This window comes from Macaca nemestrina, chromosome 7, assembly GCF_043159975.1.
Source record: "Macaca nemestrina isolate mMacNem1 chromosome 7, mMacNem.hap1, whole genome shotgun sequence".
NCBI classification, from domain to species: domain Eukaryota; kingdom Metazoa; phylum Chordata; class Mammalia; order Primates; family Cercopithecidae; genus Macaca; species Macaca nemestrina.
This window is the reverse complement of record NC_092131.1, coordinates 40724140-40743676: the sequence shown is the minus strand read 5'-3', so window position 1 is coordinate 40743676 and position 19537 is coordinate 40724140. Positions and strand designations below refer to the sequence as shown.

The 19537-nt window shown below is 41.8% G+C and overlaps 1 protein-coding gene and 1 long non-coding RNA gene across 4 annotated transcripts in view; one reads left to right on the top strand and one right to left on the bottom strand.

Moving 5' to 3' along the window:
* The window catches only part of LOC105472844 (uncharacterized), a 36146-nt gene extending 29748 nt beyond the window's left edge, over positions 1 to 6398 (bottom strand). The window contains exon 1 of the long non-coding RNA XR_011625265.1: positions 4931 to 6398. This is a non-coding gene — a long non-coding RNA (uncharacterized lncRNA). The remainder of the gene's footprint in view (positions 1 to 4930) is intronic.
* Positions 6399 to 6423: 25 nt separating this feature from the next.
* The window catches only part of PALS1 (protein associated with LIN7 1, MAGUK p55 family member), a 92911-nt gene continuing 79797 nt past the window's right edge, over positions 6424 to 19537 (top strand). For all 3 annotated transcript variants that reach the window (XM_011726375.3, XM_011726376.2, XM_011726374.2), the window contains exon 1: positions 6424 to 6557. The gene's annotated coding sequence lies outside the window, so the exon portion shown is untranslated. The remainder of the gene's footprint in view (positions 6558 to 19537) is intronic.

The window sequence follows — 19537 nt, the reverse complement described above, 5'->3', positions numbered from 1 at the left end:
TTATAGCCCTTTTCAAGCAGAAAAAACTCCAGTTCCTCTTTCTTAACATTCGGTCTTGATCTTTCCTTCATTAGAAATATTTCCAAGTCCTAAATTTACCTACCTCCTCTCTCGGAAATAAAATTTCTCAGGGCCGGGTGCAGTTGCTTAAGCCTGTAATCCCAGCACTTTGGGAGGCTGAGGCGGGCGAATCACGAGGTCAGGAGATCGAGACCATCCTGGCTAACACGGTGAAACCCCGTCTCTACTAAAAATACAAAAAAATTAGCCGGGTGTGGTGGCAGGCGCCTGTATTCCTACCTACTCGGGAGACTGAGGCAGGAGAATGGAGTGAGCCCAGGAGGCGGAGCTTGCAGTGAGTCAGATCGCTGCCACTGCACTCCAGCCTGGGTCACAGAGTGAGACTCCATCTCACAAAAAAAAATTCTCATGGACCCTGTTTTATTTCTTGACACTTCTCCAGACTGGCATAGGACCACCCAGATGGGTACAAATAAAATAATGATAAATGATTGACATTCTAAATATTGAATATCCTACCCTGAGGTTTTTGTTGACTCTTGTTTCCATATTAAGCTCATGCTTCTTTTCTCTGTCTATTTCACTCAGTCATTCACATTTAGAAAAAGTTTTACGTGTATCTTTTTAAAATTTTTAAATTAAATTGATAAAAATTAGATATATTTATGACATACAACATAGTATTCTGAAATACATTTACATTATGGAATGGCTACATCAAGCTAATTAACATTACCTCACATACCATTTGTTTTGTGGTGAGAACATTTAAAATCTAGTCTCTTAAGTTTACTAAAGTATACTATACATTGTTATTAACTATATACTCACCATGTTGTACAAATAGAGCTCTTGAACTTACTCCTCCTAACTGAAATTTCCTATCCTTTGATCAACATCTCCCCACTCCCTTCCCCAAGTCATGTCTATTTTTTTAAAGCCATGTATAAGATCTTGATTTTCCTATTATTGTGAGTACTTTCAGAGCAGTTTATTCACTGTTCCCACCTGCACCTTCACTAGATAGTAAAGCTCCTCCTGGTATAAGACCTTTCCTTTCTTTGAGTCTAGAGCACTTACGTTCATTCACCATGATTTTCCTTGTATTTTGTTTGTCTCATCATGTTCTTTTTCCTACCTTTCCTATTCCTCTACGATAAGGACTGTCACACAGATTTCAGTGCCTACAGCACAATGCTTCACCCATTAAATGAGTGAATATTTGTTAAAGCCAATTAAGTTGAATAATACTGACCTGTACTGAATTACACTGATGCAGATAGTGGAATCTTCCATTCCATATGACAACTGCATAATGTTCTTGGCTTAGGGATATACTATATTTAGCTAGATTTATGAAAGTTTAAATTCTGCTATAAAACATCTAAATAAGAATAACCCAATTAAATTAGAAAAGTTCATTGTTTGTTGGTTTGCTTTTTGTTATTTTGTTATTTTATTTTAGATATTTGACCAGGCATGGTGGCTTATGCCTGTAATCCCAGCACTTTGGGAGGCTGAGGTGGGAAAATCATTTTAGGTCAGGGGTTCAAGACCAGCCTGGCCAACATGGTGAAACCCTGTCTCTACTAAAAATTCAAAAAAAAATTAGCCAGGTGTGGTGGCAGTTGCCTGTAATCCCAGCTACTGGGAGGCTGAGGCAGGAGAACTGCTTGAACCCAGGAGGCGGAGGTTGCAGTGAGCCAAGATCATACCACTGCACTCCAGCCTGGATGACTGAGCAAGACTTCATCTTAAAAAAAAAAAAAAAAAAAAAGATATTTATTTACTAGTACTACTATTCGTAGGTAATTTTTGTTTCATAACTTCTCTTTTATCTGAGTCAGTGAGTATTCTGCTTTTATTATACATTATCTCTGATCATCTGGTTTATACAATTATGTGATTAGGCTACTAATTCACTTATGAAAATTCTAAGTACTAATTCACTGATGTACTAGTGAAAGCCAAGTTATGAAAACTATACTAGTGAAAACCTGGCTTTCACTAGTACAAAGAGGAGATATAATAGCCTTAGTTAAGGCTACATAATTCGATATATAATAGGGAATAATAAATCTTGAAAATCAAAATTTCAGACCTTTTTAAAAGTGGCTGAAATGCAACATGAATATGTTTCCCCCAAAACTTTTTTTTTTAATTTTTAGAGAAGGGGGTCTTGCTGTGTTGCCCAGGTTGGACTTGAATTCCTGGGCTCAAACAATCCTCCCATCTTAGTCCCCTGATTAGCTGGGTCTACAGGCACACACCACCATGACTGGCTTCTCAAAATTTTTAATGAAATAAAATAGTGTGAAATGTTATTACATAAACATTTAATAAGGGATATTGACAGATAATAAGTTAAGCAGATGACAAGAAGAGGAAGAAGGGAGGGTATTTACTATCGTGACTGTCCACCTTACTCCCGGTTTTACAGTTAGACTTTCACTACTCACCCATAATATTTAGTTACAAATTTGTTAGAGTGACTCAGCAGGTGAACTGCCTTCTGACAAGGATGAACAGCCCTTCTGACAGGGGGTTTTAAACCACAGATTATCCATTTCTTTCCATTATGGGGGGAATATTATATTCTCTTAACCTCCTATGCTATCCATGTTATAGACTCTATATGCAGAGGCTACCAGAATCCTAAAACTAGGGGGAAAAAAGGAGTAGTTAACCCCTTTACATTATAGATGAGAAAATTTAGGCCCAGGAAGCTTGTCGCACATCTAAATCACAGAACTAGTTAGCAGCAAAGCTAAAACCCAAATCTAATTACTACGCCTCCAGTTTCTATACCTTTCACTCTTTCAGCTACCCTTCAGTTTTTGCATATACACCAGTAATTTGTATGACTTAGAGACTCTGGGATTGGCTCAATTCACCAGAAAATAGATTTATTTTTTTCTTTTCTTTTCTTTTTCTTTTCTTTTCTTTTTTTTTTTTTTTTTTTTTTTTTTGAGACATGGTCTTGCTCTGTTGCTCAGGCTAGAGTACAGTGGCACAATCACAGCTCACTGCAGCCTAGATCTCCTGGGCTCAAGGGATCCTCCCACCTCAGCTTCCCAAATAGCTAGGACTACAGGAGCGTACCACCACACCCAGCTAATTGTTAAATTTTTTTGTAGAGATGGGTCTCCCTATGTTGCCCAGGCTAGTTTTGAATTCTTGGGCTCAAGCAATTCTCCCACTTTGGCCTCCCAAACTGTTGGGATCACAGGTGTGAGTCACTGCACCTGACCCACTAGAGAGTAGATTTGTTATTTGCTGTAGGATCTGCCCTCTTTTAACATGAAAATATCTTTAGGATAAATAACTTTTGTTTTTGAGACAGGGTCTCACTCTATTGCCCAGGCTGGAGTGCAGTTGTATGATCTCAGCTCACCGCAGCTTCAGCCTCCCAGGCCTAGATGATCCTCCTACCTCGGCCTCCCAGGTAGCTGGGACTATAAGCACATACCATCATGCCTACCTAATATTGTATTTTCTGTAGAGATGGGTTTTTGCCATATCGCCAAGGCTGGTCTTGAACTCCTGGGCTCAAGGGATTCATACACCTCGGCCTCCCAATGTGCTGGGATTACAGGTGTAAGCCACCATGCCAGGCCATTAACTAACATTTTTATAGCACTTCTTTTCCTGAAAAAATGCCCTTCTGAATTGTTATAGCACTTTAAAAAGGAATTTCACATATTTTGAGATAAGCAGCTGGTCTGCTATCTCACACTCACAATAATAATCATTTTATTAGGGTGGGGTCCTGTAACGGTATCTAAGCAGCTGAGGAAGCAAGGCTAGGTACTTGGAGGGTTCATTTGGATGGAGGCTTTTTTTGTGTGTGTATTTTGTTGTTTTGAAAAACTGCCGGCCGGGTGCGGTGGCTCAAGCCTGTAATCCCAGCACTTTGGGAGGCCGAGACGGGCGGATCACCAGGTCAGGAGATCAAGACCATCCTGGCTAACACGGTGAAACCTCGTCTCTACTAAAAAAATACAAAAAAGTAGCCGGGCGTGGTGGCGGGCGCCTGTAGTCCCAGCTACTCGGGAGGCTGAGGCAGGAGAATGGCGTAAACCTGGGAGGCGGAGCTTGCAGGGAGCCAAGATCGCGCCGCTGCACTCCAGCCTGGGCAACAGAGCGAGACACCGTCTCAAAAAAAAAAAAAAAAAAAGAAAGAAAAAAGAAAAACTGCCTGGGGCCAAGAGATTAGAAGTTATGGATAAAGATATACTATCTTTCCAAAGAGGTCCTTTCTTTGAACAGCTAGATCTGCAGTTCTTACCTGAAGATGATTTTGCCCATCTCTCCCCATGAGCTTTGGTAATGTCTGGAGACGTTTCTGATTGTCACATTGGGGAGGGTGATGCTACTGGCACCTAGCGGGTAGAGGCTGGGGATGCTCCTAAACATCCTATGATGCACAGGACAGTCCCCACAAGAATTATCCAGCCCAAATGTCAATAGTGCCAAAGATGAGAAATATATAAGCTAGAGAAAGAAGAATTCATTGAGGAGCTGGAGGAAGCTTCTTGAATTATTATTTATGTTATATATTTAAGAACTTAGAGGCTGGGCACAGTGGCTCACGCCTGTAATCCTAGCACTTTGGAAGGCTGAGAAAGGTGGATTACCTGAGGTCAGGAATTCAAGACCAGCTTGGCCAATGTGGCGAAACCCCGTCTCTCCTAACAATACAAAAATTAGCCGGGCGTGGTGGCGGGCACCTGCAATCCCAGATACTGGGCAGGCTGAGGGAGGAGAATCGCTTGAACCCGGGGAGCAGAGGTTGCAGCGATCCAAGATCGTGCCACTTTACTCCAGCCTGGACAAAAGAGCGAAACCCCCTCTCAAACAAAAACAAAACAAACGAACTTAGAAAAGGAAGTAAGTCAAACACACTAACCGTTTTTTTCCTTTTGGGGTATGGCTAATAGTTTCTAGGAATCCTGGAGACTATCTGGATTTCAGTTAGGCATTTCGCCAGTTCTGGCATCTTTGTGGAGGAATATGGGCCAAGAAGACAGTTCGGTTGTGTCGTCCATCTGTATTCGAAGCCTACTGAGAAATTTTTTGATGACAGGAGCATTAAGGTCTTTAGTGGCATACAGCAGACTTCTGTCCTCAGCTCTGTCTTATTAAACACTTGGACAGAATGCTTATCAGATTTGAGAGGGATAACAAATCTGGGAAGGGTAGGCATCCCCAAAGATCTTCACCACCACGAACAATAGTTTGCTTCGTTCAGAGCATCACAGTGTCCTTAGTGAGGGACACTAACAATCCATAGGCTGTCCAGAGGAGCGTAATGGGGAAGAATGTGAAAGAACTTGAAAGTCAGGACCTGAGGACGTTGCGAGATGGAAAAACACAGTGGGACAAAATGAGGAAAACCGAGAGAAATGGAAATGGCATATACGAAGGCTTTGAGGGAGGACTATGCCCCTGGGGGAAACCGTACACCTGGGCTGGAATCATAAGCATATTTTGGCCTCATAGAAGGAGAGGTCGATTAACAAACCTTGCAAGGGTTCAAAGGTGGGATGGGCTTCCTCGGAAGGTACTGTCAAGACAGAGACCATCCGAGGGCTTTTATTGCAAGTGTCGAGACACATTTGCTGGTATTTCTCCTTAGAACGTACTCCAATCTGCTCTGACTTCCGCCTGCACCCGCCAGAGCCCTGCCCCATTCCAAGGGTGGCACATCCAGGTCCCGAGGGCGCCAGCCATGCCCGGGACATGGGCTGGTCTGCGTAACTCTCTGTCCCTTCGGGAGACTTCTGGGAAATAGTTCTAGTCCTTGCCATCCTTGCTTTCTGGTTTTCAGAAGTCAGTGCTGCTGGTGGCTTTCTGGAGTCTTCTGTGGAACGCTGCACACATCCAGGTGTTTACGTCATTTTTTAAAAAAAAAGAAATGTTAGATTGTGCGACTAACTAGACAGGACATGAGGAATCTCTTCAGGAGGACTCGGATTTTCTTCAGGAGCCGTCATCCAGAGACAGAAGAGCCAAGGGATGTAGAAACCCAGGGAAGCCTCGCGTCCCCACACAGCCCGCGGGCCAAACCCCGAAGCGGCTCGGCAGGGACAGCCAGCTCCTAGCAGCCCGGGTTTTAGACTTAGAGGCGCGCGACTGCGCGCACCCGGCGGGAGCTGTGGAGAGGACCAATGACCGGGCGCTCTCTCCGCGCCGGCTCGGGATTGGGCGAGCCGCGCCAGCCTCTCACGGGCGGGGTGGGACTGGGATCCGCGCGCCCGCTGCGCCAGAGTCCCGGGGGCGCGTGCGCGGTCTCGCGGCGGCCGCAGGGGCCGGTCTCGCGCGGTCTAGAAGTGGAGTTGCTGGCGGCTGCGGCGGCGACGGCGGCGACGGAGGAGGTTGGCGGTGGGGCGGGGGCGGGGACTAAGGATTCTGAGGTGGGGAGTCGGGAGTTTCTGGATTCTTTATCCGGTATTTTAAGGGCCGCCGGAGAGCTGTCGCTTCTGCAGTGCTTAGGAGCAGCCGGGCGGGAGGCTCCGCGGAGCCGAGGCGCGGAGGTAAGAGGTGGTTCGGCGGCGGCTGGGCTGTGGAGATCTTAATCAACAGGTCCCCGGGAGCGCGGCGGGGGAGGGGCGGCCGGGCTCCCCTTCCCCCACACGCCGCTCAAACTCTGGCCAGCGGGAGACCCCGGACCGCCAGGCGGGCTTCCTCAGGCGCGGCAGCTTCGGCCGTGGAGGGTGTGAGCCCAACCTTTGTCCCTCGGAGCAACGCTGCCTGCGCGGTGCCCGCTCCTTCTCCTTGGCTGGGCATGCACCTTGGCGCGGGCCACAGCCAGCCGGGCCCGAGGTGCAGGGGGCGCGGCGGGGAGTCGTCTGCCCCCTGCGCTCCCGCCCCGATGTCGCGACGCGCGGGACTCCCCCCGGCCGGGTCTGGGAATCCGGCGAGGGAACGCTTTCCTTTAGAAGTCAGAATGTAGTCAGCGTTCCTCTGCCTGACTCAGCTGCTGGTATTCTGCTGCCTATTGCGTTCTTAAACAGGCAAACAGTTCCTGCTTCCTTGTGACCAGTTTTAAAGAAAAGCCTAATTTTGTTGATGGTTTCTGATAATTTAAGGTTGCACGTTGAACTTTGAAGCCTGTACATTGTTGTATTCTATGTTTAATGAAGGTTGCTTGAAACGATCTTTGTAGTAAATTATGTAACTTTCTAATGATCATAACTCACCTTCTGTTGATTGACGTACAGTAATGTGTACGGAATGTAGGTTTCGGTCGAAAGGTTTTTCTTGGCAGTTTATGCTAAAATTAAAATCTGATGATTGGGAAGATTTTAGACGTAGTATAGAGTGTGTGTTTTGTCTCCATACTTGTTTAGAATAGTAAAAATTTAGATTCGGAAAGTCAGTTGAACAAAAATTTTGAAATTTTGATTTGACTGACACAGTGAAAGGTGTTAATATTTCCGATTTTTAAAAAAAGCCATATCATGTTTTAATGATAATTTACTAATTATGCTTTTGGATTTTACCAGAAGTTAATAACCTGTTAAATTCTGCAGTAGGAACAAATGACGTGTTGGTTATTGGTGTCTTTAAAGTATTGGTGGTAATGAAACTTATTAAATAAGCGTCCTTGAATTAAGAACTACCGATTTTTTTTTTTTTTTTTTTTTTTTACTAGATCCCTGTGGACATAGCGTATTGTGGATAGGTTTTATAGGCTTTCTATTTGCAGTAGGATGAGCTATTAAATTATAATGTAAGAGATTTATAGATAAAAAAGGCAACAGTAGGAAAAGCAATTCATTATTTAATCTTTAAAAATCGAGTAAATTTTACCATGTACCTGAATTACTTTTGGCTAGACGGACTTGAACTTGACAAGTTAAGGTGGATTGATTAACATTAACTTGTTTTAGAATGTTAAAACGGGAGAGAATATATAAGTTCTTCCTGAGGGTGACCCAAGTCAGTACAGTGGATTTAGCTTTTACATGATCTTGAATTATGGTTTTGATTAAAAATCTCATCACGGGGTACATGTTTTCAGGATCTCCTGAGGGCTGTCATGGAAAAAATTTAAAAAATAAAATTTTATCACACATTCCAAGAAACTTGATCAATTTAATAGGTTATACTGAGATGCCCTGTTTCTCTGATATTTTCTGATTTCAGAGTGTCTAGAAAAAATAGTGTCTTGACATATGTGCTTTACAATATAATTTTCTTTTTCTTTTTTTTTTTTTTTTTTTGCGAGACAGAGTCTCGCTGTTGCCCAGGCTGGAGTGCAGTGGCGCGATCTTGGCTCACTGCAGTCTCCATCTCCCGGGTTCAACTGATTCTCCTGCCTCAGCCTTCCAGCTAGCTGGGACTACAGGCGCCTGCCACCACACCCGGCTAATTTTTGTATTTTTAGTAGCGACGGGGTTTCACCTGTTGGCCAGGCTGGCCTCGAACTTCTGACCTCAGGTGATCCACCCGCCTCGGCCTCCCGAAGTGCTGGGATTACAGGCGTGGGCCACCACCAGAATACACACACACACACACACACACACACACACACACACACACACACACATATCTCACTCAGGCTGTAGTGCAGTGGCGCGATCCCGACTCACTGCAAGCTCCGCCTCCCGGGTTAAGGCCTTTCTCCTGCCTCAGCCTCCCGAGTAGCTGGGACTACAGGCCCACGCCATCATGCCCACCTAATTTTTTGTATTTTTTTTTTTTTTTAAGTAGAGACGGGGTTTCACCGTGTTAGCCAGGATGATCTCGATTTCCTGACCTCATGATCCGCCCGCCTCTGCCTCCCAAAGTGCTGGGATTACAGGCGTGAGCCTCCACACCCGGCCTTTATAATTTTTGGTCATATATTTACTGAATCATAGGATCGTTGAGTTAGAAGTAATCTTAACCTCTTCATTTTCCACGAAAAAGACAGTGAGGGTTGAAGGAGTTAAGTAATCCGTAGTCTGACTGCTAGTTAGTGGCAGACTTGGAACTACATGAATGCTAAAATGCTTGTCTCCATATTCTAAGTTCACTGCTCTTCTCAGGATGTCTTATTGTTAAACCAATGAGTTGCCTTCTCCAAATCACTTAACAGGCAGGGTTGATTCTTTCTGTCATGCATTTTTTCCCTTTTCTTTTTTAGTAACCACTAACTGCAATTCATTTCCTTACTGAAGAGTTTTCAGTTTTCTAATATTTCAAACAATGTTTAATGAATATCTTTGTGCATGTCTCCTTGAGCGCATGTGTGGAGGCTTTCCTAGAATGTATGTATACCTACCTATAAGTGGAATTGCTGATAATAGGTTGATACGCGTTTTCAACATTACTAGCTACAGCCAAATTATCCTTTTTAATGCTGTAGCCATTTACATTCCTGCAAACAGTATGAGTGACAGTGGCTTCATGTCCTTGCCCACAATTGGCATTGTAAGATTTAAAAATTTTTGCTAATCTGAGGGATGAGAAATGATATAATTGCTTCCTTTCTTTAAAAAATATTTAATTTACATGAAATGAAATTAACTCTTTTCATTGTACAGTTCCAACTCAGAGAGCTGTGCAACTAGCACAATCAAGGTAAAGAACAGTTCCATCACCTATCCATTCACCAGTTGAAGGACATTCGAGTTGTTTTCAGGTTTTTGTGACTGAGTGAAGTTGCTGTAAATCTTTGCAAATAGGTTTTTGTGTAAACCTAAGTTTTTGTTTCTCTTAAGTAAATGGAATGTGGTAGGTATAGCCTACTTTTATCTTAAAATGAAAAAAAAAAGACCTATCTGTGGCAGACAGAATAAAGGTTTTCAAAGATATTCTAGTCCCTGGAACCTGTGAATGTGTTTGCTTACATGGCAAAGGCAAATTAAGGTTGCTAATTAGATGACTTTAGGGAGATTATTGTGGATTATTCAGGTGGTCCCAGTGTGTCACAGAATCTTTAAAAAAAGGAAAGAGAGAGGCAGAAGAGTAGAGTCAGGAAAAAAAGATGTAACAATGGTCAGAGAAGTGCAGAGTTGCTGGCTTTGAAGATGGAGGAGAGCAGGCCACAAATAAGGAATATGAGTGGTCTCTAGACTCTTGAAGAGGCTAGGAAATGGGTTACTCTTTAGAGCCTCCAGAAAAGAAAGCAGCCCTGCCAGTAATTTTAGCCAAGGGAGACATATGCCAGACTTCTAACCTGTAGGACTGTAAAATAATTTCTGTTGTTTTAAGCCACTAAATTTGTGGCAATTTGTTACATTGGCATAGGAAATTAATACACTGTCAAGCTGTGCTTGAAGTGGCTGAACCACTTTGCATTTCCACCAGCAATATATGAGAGGTCCAGTTGCTTTACATTCCTGTCAGCACTTGGTATGGTCAGTCTTTAGGTTTAACCATTTTAATAGTATCTCGTTGGGATTTTTCTTTGCATTTCCCCCATGACTGAGGATGTTGAGCATTTTTTCATGTACTTATTTGCCATCTGTTTATCTTTGATAAAGTGTCTGAAGCTTTTGCCCATTTTTAAATTGGATTGTTATTGCTGAATTTATTATTATCTTATTCTTTTTTCCTTTTTTTTTTTTTTTTTTTTTTTTTTAGGGATGGGGTCTCACTATGTTTCCCAGGCTGGTCTCAGAACTCCTGGGCTCAAGTGATTCTCCTGCCTCCGCCTCCCAAAGTGTTGGGATTACAGGCATGAGCCACTGCCCCAAAAGTTCTTTATAGTCCTTTATCTTTTGTCAGATAGGTGATTTACGAAGGTTTTCTTCCACTCTGGCTTGCCTTTTCATCCTCATAACTTTTATACTTCATTACTTTTGAAGTATAGAAGTTTTAAATTTTGAGAAAGTCCAAATTATTAATTTTTAAAATTCAAATATTGTATCTACGAACTCTTTGCTCAGTCCAAGGTCAGAGAGGTTTTTATCCTATTTTTTTCCAAGTTTTATATTGTAATTTTATTTTTAGATCTATGTTCCATTTTGAGTTTATTTTCATATAAAATGAGAAAAGTACAGGTTGAGTTTCATTTATTTGTCCAGTTGTTCCATGACCATTTGTTGAAAACATCATCTTTTTCCCATTGAATTCCCCTTGTCTCTTTGTCAAAAACTATTTGACTACATTTGTTTAGATTTGTTTATGGACCGTTCAATTGATCTATTTTGTCTATCCTTTTTTATTTAGAGACAGAGTCTCTCTCTGTCGCTCAGGCTGGAGTGCAGTGATCCCTGCTCACTGCAGCATTGGCCTCCCAGGTTCAAGCGATCCTCCCAATTAGCTGGGACCACAGGCGTGCCACCACACTTGGCTAAGTTTTAAAATTATTTGTAGAGATGAGGTTTTGGCTATGTTGCCCAGGCTGTATTATTTAAAAAATTTTTGAGACAGGGTCTCACTCTGTTGCCCAGGCTGGAATACAGTGGTGTGAATATGGCTCACTGCAGCCTCAACCTCCTGGATTCAAGCCATCCTCCCCTTGCCCCAGTGGCTGGTACTATAGGTATGCCACCATGCCAGGCCAATTTTTAAAATTTTTTTGTAGAGACAAGATCTCCCTATGTTGCCCAAGCTGGTGTTGAGCATCTGAGCACAAGGGATCCTCCCACCTCAACCTCCAAAAGTGCTAGGATTACAGGGGTTAGCCATCGCACCTGGCCTACTATAGCTTTTTTTTTTTTTTTTTTTTGAGATGGAGTCTCGCTCTATTGCCAGGCTGGAGTCCAGTGGCACGATCTCGGCTCACTGCAACGTCCGCCTCCTGGGTTCAAGCAATTCTCCTACCTCAGCCTCCCAAGTAGCTGGGATTACAAGCAAGCACTACCACGCCCAGCTAATTTTTGTATTTTTAGTAGAGGCGGGGTTTCACCATGTTGGCCAGGATGGTCTTGATCTCCTGACCTCGTGATCCGCCTGCCCCGGCTTCCCAAAGTGCTGGGATTACAGGCGTGAGCCACTGCCCCTGTCCTACTATAGCTTTAAAATAAGTGTTCATATTAGGTAATGTGACTCTTCCAACTGTATTCTTTTTCAAAATTGTTATGGCTATTTTTAGTTCCTTTGCCTTTCTGTATAATATTTAGAATAATCTTCTTGCTAATGTATATGTTCTGTTGGGATTTTGATGGAGATTGTGTTTAATTTAGAGATCAACCTGAATATAATTGACATCTTAATAATTTGAGTCTTCTAATCTATGAACGTGCTGTTTCTCTCCATTTATGTGAGATTGTAGTTTTCAATATGCAGATCTTTCAAATACTTTATTAAGTCTATACCTAATTATTTTAATTTTTTGGTCCTGTTGTAAATGGTAATTTTAAAAAATCAGATTCCAATTGATCACTGATAGTATATAGAAATTAATTTTTGTATATTGACTTTGTATCCTGACTTTTTGCTAAACTCCCTTGTTAGCTCTAGAAGCTTTTTTATTTTAATAATTTTTTTTTAGAATTTTCTAAGTAGACAGTCGTGTTCAAAACTTTTCTTTCCTTCTAGTCTGTATGCCTTTTATTTCTTTTCCTTAACTTACTGTATTGGCTTGGCTAGGACTTCCACTGAGATGTCGAATAGGAGAGGTGAGAAGTAGCATCTTTGTCTTGTTCACTTTTTTTTTTTTTTTTTTTAAAGATAGAGTCTCACTGTATCCCCAGGCTAAAGTGTAGTGGCGCAACACGGCTCACAGGAGCCTCAACTTTCTGGGCTCAGTTGATTCTCCCATCCCAGCCTCTTGAGTAGCTGGGACCCCCGGCAAGTGCCACCATGTCCAGCTAATTTTTTATGTATTTAGTAGAGACAGGGCTTCGCCATGTTGCCCAGGCTGGTCTCGAACTCCTGGGCGGAAGCAATCCACCCACCTCAGCCTCCCAAAGTGCTGGGATTACAGGCATGAGTCACAGTGCCTGGCCTCTCACTCACTTTCTTGAAAAGTATTCAGTCTTTCACCTTTAAAACATGATATCAGCTGTAGGTCATTTTGTGCATTCTCTTAAGGAGGTTAAGGAAGTTTTCTTCTGTTCCTAGGTTAGTGAGCATTTGGTTTTTAAATATGAATGGATGTTGAATTTTATCATCTGCCTTTTCTGCATGTATTGAGATGATTGTGTTAACTTTTTTTCTTTAATCTGTTAATATGGTGAGTTACACTGATTTTTCAAATGTTGAACCATGTTTGCATGTTTCTGGGACTAACTCGGGTTATTTTAAAGAAAAATCATTTTGGACTTTTTAAAACTAATATACATTAACATTTATTCTTAAAAATGAAGAAGGAGCAATGTCACATGCCTGTAGCCCCATCCAATTGGGAGGCTGAGGTGGGAGGATCGCTTGAGCCCAGGAGTTTGAGTCCAGCCTGAGCAACATAACAAGATCTTTTTTTTTTTTTTTTAAAGAAACCAAATTAAGATTTTGTGAACTAAAATACTTAATGAAGTCGGTAGAGTCAAGGTATTCATTGACAGTTACCTACATTTTACATTTTAGTAGGTCTTAAATTTTCTTGATTTATTCTAGAGTTTGTATATTGGAGGACTCTTATTTAAAATTACTAAATGAGAGCTGGGTGTGGTGGTTCATACTGTAGTCCCAGCTACTCAGGAGGCTGAAATGAGAGAATTACTTGAGCCCAGGTGGCTGCAGTGCTCTCTGATCACACCTTTGAATAGTCACTGCACTACAGCCCAGGCAACACAGTGAGACCTGGTCTCTAAAAAAAGTTTTTTGAAAATTACTAATAAAGAAAATGTTATCTGTGTCACTGTAACCAAACATTCCTCTTCTGGGTAGTTTAGATAAGTAGACTTGGAGAAGCTAGGCATGGTGGTTCGCGCCTCTCAGCTACTCAGGAGGCTGAGACGGGAGGATTGCATGAGCTCAGTTCAAGACCAGCCTGGGTGACAGACGAGTGAATGAATGAATGAATAAATGGATTTGGATAGTGAATTGTATTTTGAATTAAGATAAAATGATATGATTTGGAGGTTTTTGCTTAGAATGAAAACCATGAAGTTTTAAAAAAAAAGAGTCGGCCGGGTGCAGTGGCTCACGCCTGTAATCCCAACACTTTGGGAGGCTGAGGCAGGCGGATCACGAAATCAGGAGATGGAGATCATCCTGGCTAACATGGTGAAACCCCGTCTCTACTAAAAATACAAAAAATTAGCCGGGCGTGGTGCCGGGCGCCTGTAGTCCCAGCTACACGGGAAGCTGAGACAGGAGAATGGCGTGAACCCGGGAGGCGGAGCTTGCAGTGAGCTGAGATCGCACCACACTGCACTCCAGCCTGGGCGACAGAGCGAGACTCCGTCTCAGAAAAAAAAAACAACAGGCTGGACGCTGCGGCTCACACCTGTAATCCCAGCACTTTGGGAATCCGAGGTGGGCGGATCACGAGGTCAGGAGATCGAGACCATCCTGGCTAACACGGTGAAACCCCGTCTCTACTAAAAATACAAAAAAATTAGCCAGGCGTGGTGGTAGGTGCCAGTAGTCCCAGCTACTCAGGAGGCCGAGGCAGGAGAATGGGCGGGAACCCAGGAGGCGGAGCTTGCAGTGCGCCGAGATAGCGCCACTGTACTCCAGCCTGGGTGACAGAGCAAGACTCTGTCTCAAAAAAAAAAAAAAAAGAAAAAAAAGAAAACTCCTTCCTCATACCAGAAAATCAAATATAGACTCTTGGTTAATCATGTAAATGTTCAGCTTAGAGTACAGAGTAGAATGATTTCAGTGAATTTTTTTTTTTTTTAAAGAGGTAAGGTCTCACTCTGTTGCCTAGGCTGGACTTGAACTCCTGGGCAGAAGTGATCCTCCTGCCTCAAGTCTCCTCACTAACTGGGACTATAGACACATGCCACTCACACCTGGCTCAGTAAATGTATTAAATCAAAAAGTGTGAAGTGAAATAAAAAACGAAATGCTAGTAAGAAAAAGCCAGGTGCCATTTTGTTTTGAATTGAGTATGTTCCTTCATGAGAAATGTGGGTGCATGACACATGCTCATTAAATATATTTTGAATTGTGAGATTTTTTCCTTCATCAATTCAAGCTACAGAGACAGTTTATTTTTTATTTTAGTTAATTAATTTATTTAGAGATGGGATCTTACCCTGTCACCCAAGCTGGAGTACAGTGGTGTGATCATACCTCACTGCAGCCTCAAACTCCTAGGCTCAAGTAACTCTCCTACTTCCGCCTCCCAAGTCTTTGGGATTACTGATGTGAGTCACTACATCTGACCAGAAAACAGCTTAATTATGAAACAGTAACTTCATAATCAAGCTTTTTAATTTTGTTGTTTTTATAAATTGGGCTAATTATGATATAACATTATAAAAATTAAAACAATTTGGCTGTCTCATATAATTTTATAGTTTTTTTCTTCAGTTGATAGTCTCAAAGACCCTCAAAGACGTTGAAATTTTGAGGCCTCTAGGATTCTTAGTGTTTTGCTTCTTTAAGGCAGGGGTCAATAACTCTAAATATTTTAGCTTCATGGGCCATATTGTCTCTGTTGCAAGTACTCAGTTCTGTTGTTAGAGTGGCAGAGGTAGCCAAACAAATGAGCATGACTTTTCCAATAAAACTTTACTTATAAAAATAAGGTGTGCCTGATTTGACCTTTGGTCTTAGTTTACATGCCAACATTTTTTTTTTTTTTTTTTTTGAAATAGAGATGGGGCCTCACTATGTTGCTCAGGCTAGTCTCGAACTCCTTGACTCAAGTGATCCTCTCAAGTTGGCCTCGTGAAGTGCTGGGGTTACAGGCATGAGCCACCACACCTGGCCTACATACCAATTTTTTTTTTTTTTTGAGACTGAGTCTCACTCTGTCGCCCAGGCATTATCTCAGCTCACTGCAACCTCTGCCTCCTGGGTTCAAGTGATTTTCCCGCCTCAGCCTCCCGAGTAGCTGGGATTACAGGCACTTGCCATCATGCCCGGCTAATTTTTGTATTTTTGTGGAGACAGGGTTTCACCATGTTGGCCAGGCTGGTCTTGAACTCCTGACCTCAGGTGATTTGCCCATCTCTGCCTCCCAAAGTGCTGGGATTACAGGCGTGAGCCACCATGCTTGGCCTCATACCAATGTTTTAAGGCAAAAAATCAGTGGGAGAAATGACAGTAATTGTAGTACTGTAATAGAAGGAGCCTTGGGGTATTTATTTCATGCTGTAATTCTAGGCCAGGCCTCACTTTTCTCACCTATGACATGTAGCCACTTTGAAAGATGATTGAAAAAATTAAGATAAGATATGGAAAGCACCTAGCAAAATGTCTAACACATAGCAGATACTTAATACATATTCACTTACTTTTTGTTTCAAGACTGCACAGTGCTTTGTCACAAACCAACATATGTGAAATAATTAAGGAGAGTCAGGTTTTTTAGTTTGTAGTATATCTAATACATCCAAATATTAGAAGTTTTATGTGTTTATAGTTATCTTTTGAGTTATGCTTTTTTGATATAAATCATAATTGGCTTCACAATTTGAGAAGCTTCACACAAACAGTTGAGGATTTTGTGTCAAAATATTATATTTTGAGAGTTTTACATTGTCACAGAAAAGGTTTTAGAATGTCACTTAAAATACATTATTTTGCTTTGATGTAAGAAGTAGGCATTCTGTATTTTGCTTGTGTGTTTTAGAAGTGCCTTTAAAACTGCATTCATTTAACATGATTGACTGCTTCTATGAATGTAGTGAGCTAGGTGCTCTGCTAGGACTTGGTTGTACTTAAAGAGTATCCATATTTAGATACTCATTTTTATGTTATGTTTGAAATGTAAGTAAAGCTTCAGAAAGTCTTTTTTCTGAGTTTCTAGCAAGATTAAGCTGTTCTATTTTTATGAAGTTGGTTGAGATTCACTAGAGCCCTTATATGGCACACAAATGGGTCACATCCTACAACTTGAAAACCACTGATGTAGATAGACTAAAGTGACCCTTCTCCAAGAGGCTGTGTTCATAATTTCATTTAAAATTCAGCTTGTCCACCCACTCTTCCTTCCTCTAGGAACGTTCCATACCCTCCTATTGGCAATTAAGTTTTAGTTCTTAAAATTTTAGAAAAGTATGCATTAACAATTTATTCTTTTTTGTAACTCATCTGTAAGTTATTGAGGGTTGTGACTACTGTTTGATGTTCATTTATGCTCGGAAGTACTAGACACTCAAATATTTACTGACCAAAAAAATCTGGAAGAAAATAAGTTATGCGTTAAACAGTGGTTCTTCTGTCTTAGTATTGGAAATCACATTGCCTCACATTGAAAACTGTATATAACTCCAGTTTATGTATACTGGACATGCAGATTTAACTGTCTAATATTAAACAAAAAATTCTAGTATTAAACAGGTTGTTTTGTAACTCTGATAGTCATCTGGGCCCTTTCTCTGAAACACACACACTGTTACTACAATATGCACAGATTCGTGGAAATTAGGTCATGAACCCCAGGTACAAGTCTCTGATCCAGGTGATTCATCGACTATATAAATGACCTGCAAATGTTTTTCACAATAATGATTTGCATAAGGGTAATCAGTACATACTTAGAGTTAATGAAAATAAATTTCATAGTTTTTTGTAGGCATCTTAAAGGAATCTTATCCTTCTATATTTTATACCTTATCCTTTTATACTTAAAATTTATAGCAAGATTGATAGTTCGTTTGACCAAATCACAATGCTTTCTGCTTTCCCCTCTTATCCAGAATTGTATCCCTTGCTATGCCTCTTAATGTGTTATGCTGTATGCTTATCCTTTGAGTGTATTTCTTAAATATTAACAACTACATTTCAAGTTCTTTGTCAGCATTTTCCTTTTTACAAATGAGGAAATAGAGGCTCAGAGAGATTAAATATTTTATCCATAGTCCTATTATAAGTGATAGAAAGGATTTGAATTAATTTATTTGATCCCAAAGCCCTTGGCTTTTCTGCTTTGTCTATAAGCCTGCCTTAAAACTTAACTTTGTCTTTTTGGTAAGATTAGAAACTTTTCGATGAAAGCCATTTTCTACTTTACCTAGTGTTTAAAAATGTACATGAGGCTGGGCACAGTGCCTCATCTGAAATCCCAATATTTTGGGAGGCCGAGACAAGAGGACTGCTTGAGCCCAGGAGTTTGAGACCAACCTGGGCAACATAGTGGGACCCCGTCTCTACAAAAAACACAAAAATTAGCTGGACATGGTGGTGTGCACCTGTAGTCCCAGCTACTCGGGAGGCTAAAGCGAGGGGATTTCTTGAGCCTGGGAGTTGAGGCTGCAGTGAACCATGATGGCAGCATTGCACTCCAGCCTGGTCAACAGAACGAGAACCTGTGTCCAAAAAAAAAGTACTTGAGTTAAAGTGAAGAACTTTGAGCCTATAAATTGTAAATAAGTTCCTTAAGGGTAGCGTAGGGGGTTGTATCTTTTTGACTTAGTATCTCAGCCCTTAATATGGCTATGATACAATAAGAAATATATATTTGGTCTTTGTCCCTGACAACTGACCTAGAGGTTCTAAATCCCTTGGAATTTTCTTAAGCATGGAAGTGATAAGAGAGTCTTTTGTTTGAATGAGGGTGATAAGAGCGTCTTTTGTTTCAGTGAGTCAGCTCTTGGCAGGCCCCTAGATAACTTCAGGTTAGTGGGCTAGTTGCCAGAAAGACCAAGGCATGGGGCCCCACCTTCAACCTTTGGGAATGCAAAGAGGGGCTAGAGATAGCCAGTCACCAGTGGCCAGCAATTTAATCATGCCCATCTAATGAAACTCCTAAATGACACTGTTTGGAGAGGTTCTGGTTGGTGAATATTTCAAGGTGCAGGGAAGCTGGTTTGACTGGAGAAGCTCCACCCCACGCCCCTAAACCTTGCTCTTTGCATCTCTTCTATTTGGCTATTCCTGAGTTGTATCCTTTATAATAAACCAGTACTAGTAAGTAAAGTGCCTTTCTGAGTTCTGGGACCATTCAAGCAAATAATTTTTATTTATTTATTTTTTTGTTTTTGTTAGAGACAGGAAGGGTCTTGCTCTGTCACCCAGGCTGGAGTGCAGTGGCACGATCATAGCTCACTGCAACCTTCAACTCCTGGGCTCAAATAGGCGTGCACCAACATACCCAGCTAATTTTATTTTTATTTTTTGTACAGATGAGGTCTTGCTGAGCTGCCCAGGCCAGTCATAAACTCCTGGTCTCCAGCGATCCTCCAGCCTTGGCCTCCCAAAGTGTTGGTATTATGGGAGTGAGCCACCGTGCTCAGCCTCTAGCAAACTATTGAACCTGAGAAGGGAAGTCATGGGAACCCCTGATGAATATTTGGGTGGTCTGAAGTACGGGAGGCCCAAAACTTGTGGTTGGCATCTGAAGTCGGGGCAGTCTTTTGGGACTGAGCCATTAACTGGTGGGATCTGAGTCTAACTCCAGGTAGATAGATTCAGAATGGAATTGAACTGTAGGACACCCAGTCGGTGTCCAGAGAATTGGTGTGAGGAAAAGACCCACACATTTGTTATCAGCAGTGTTGAGGGTAAAAAAAAAGCT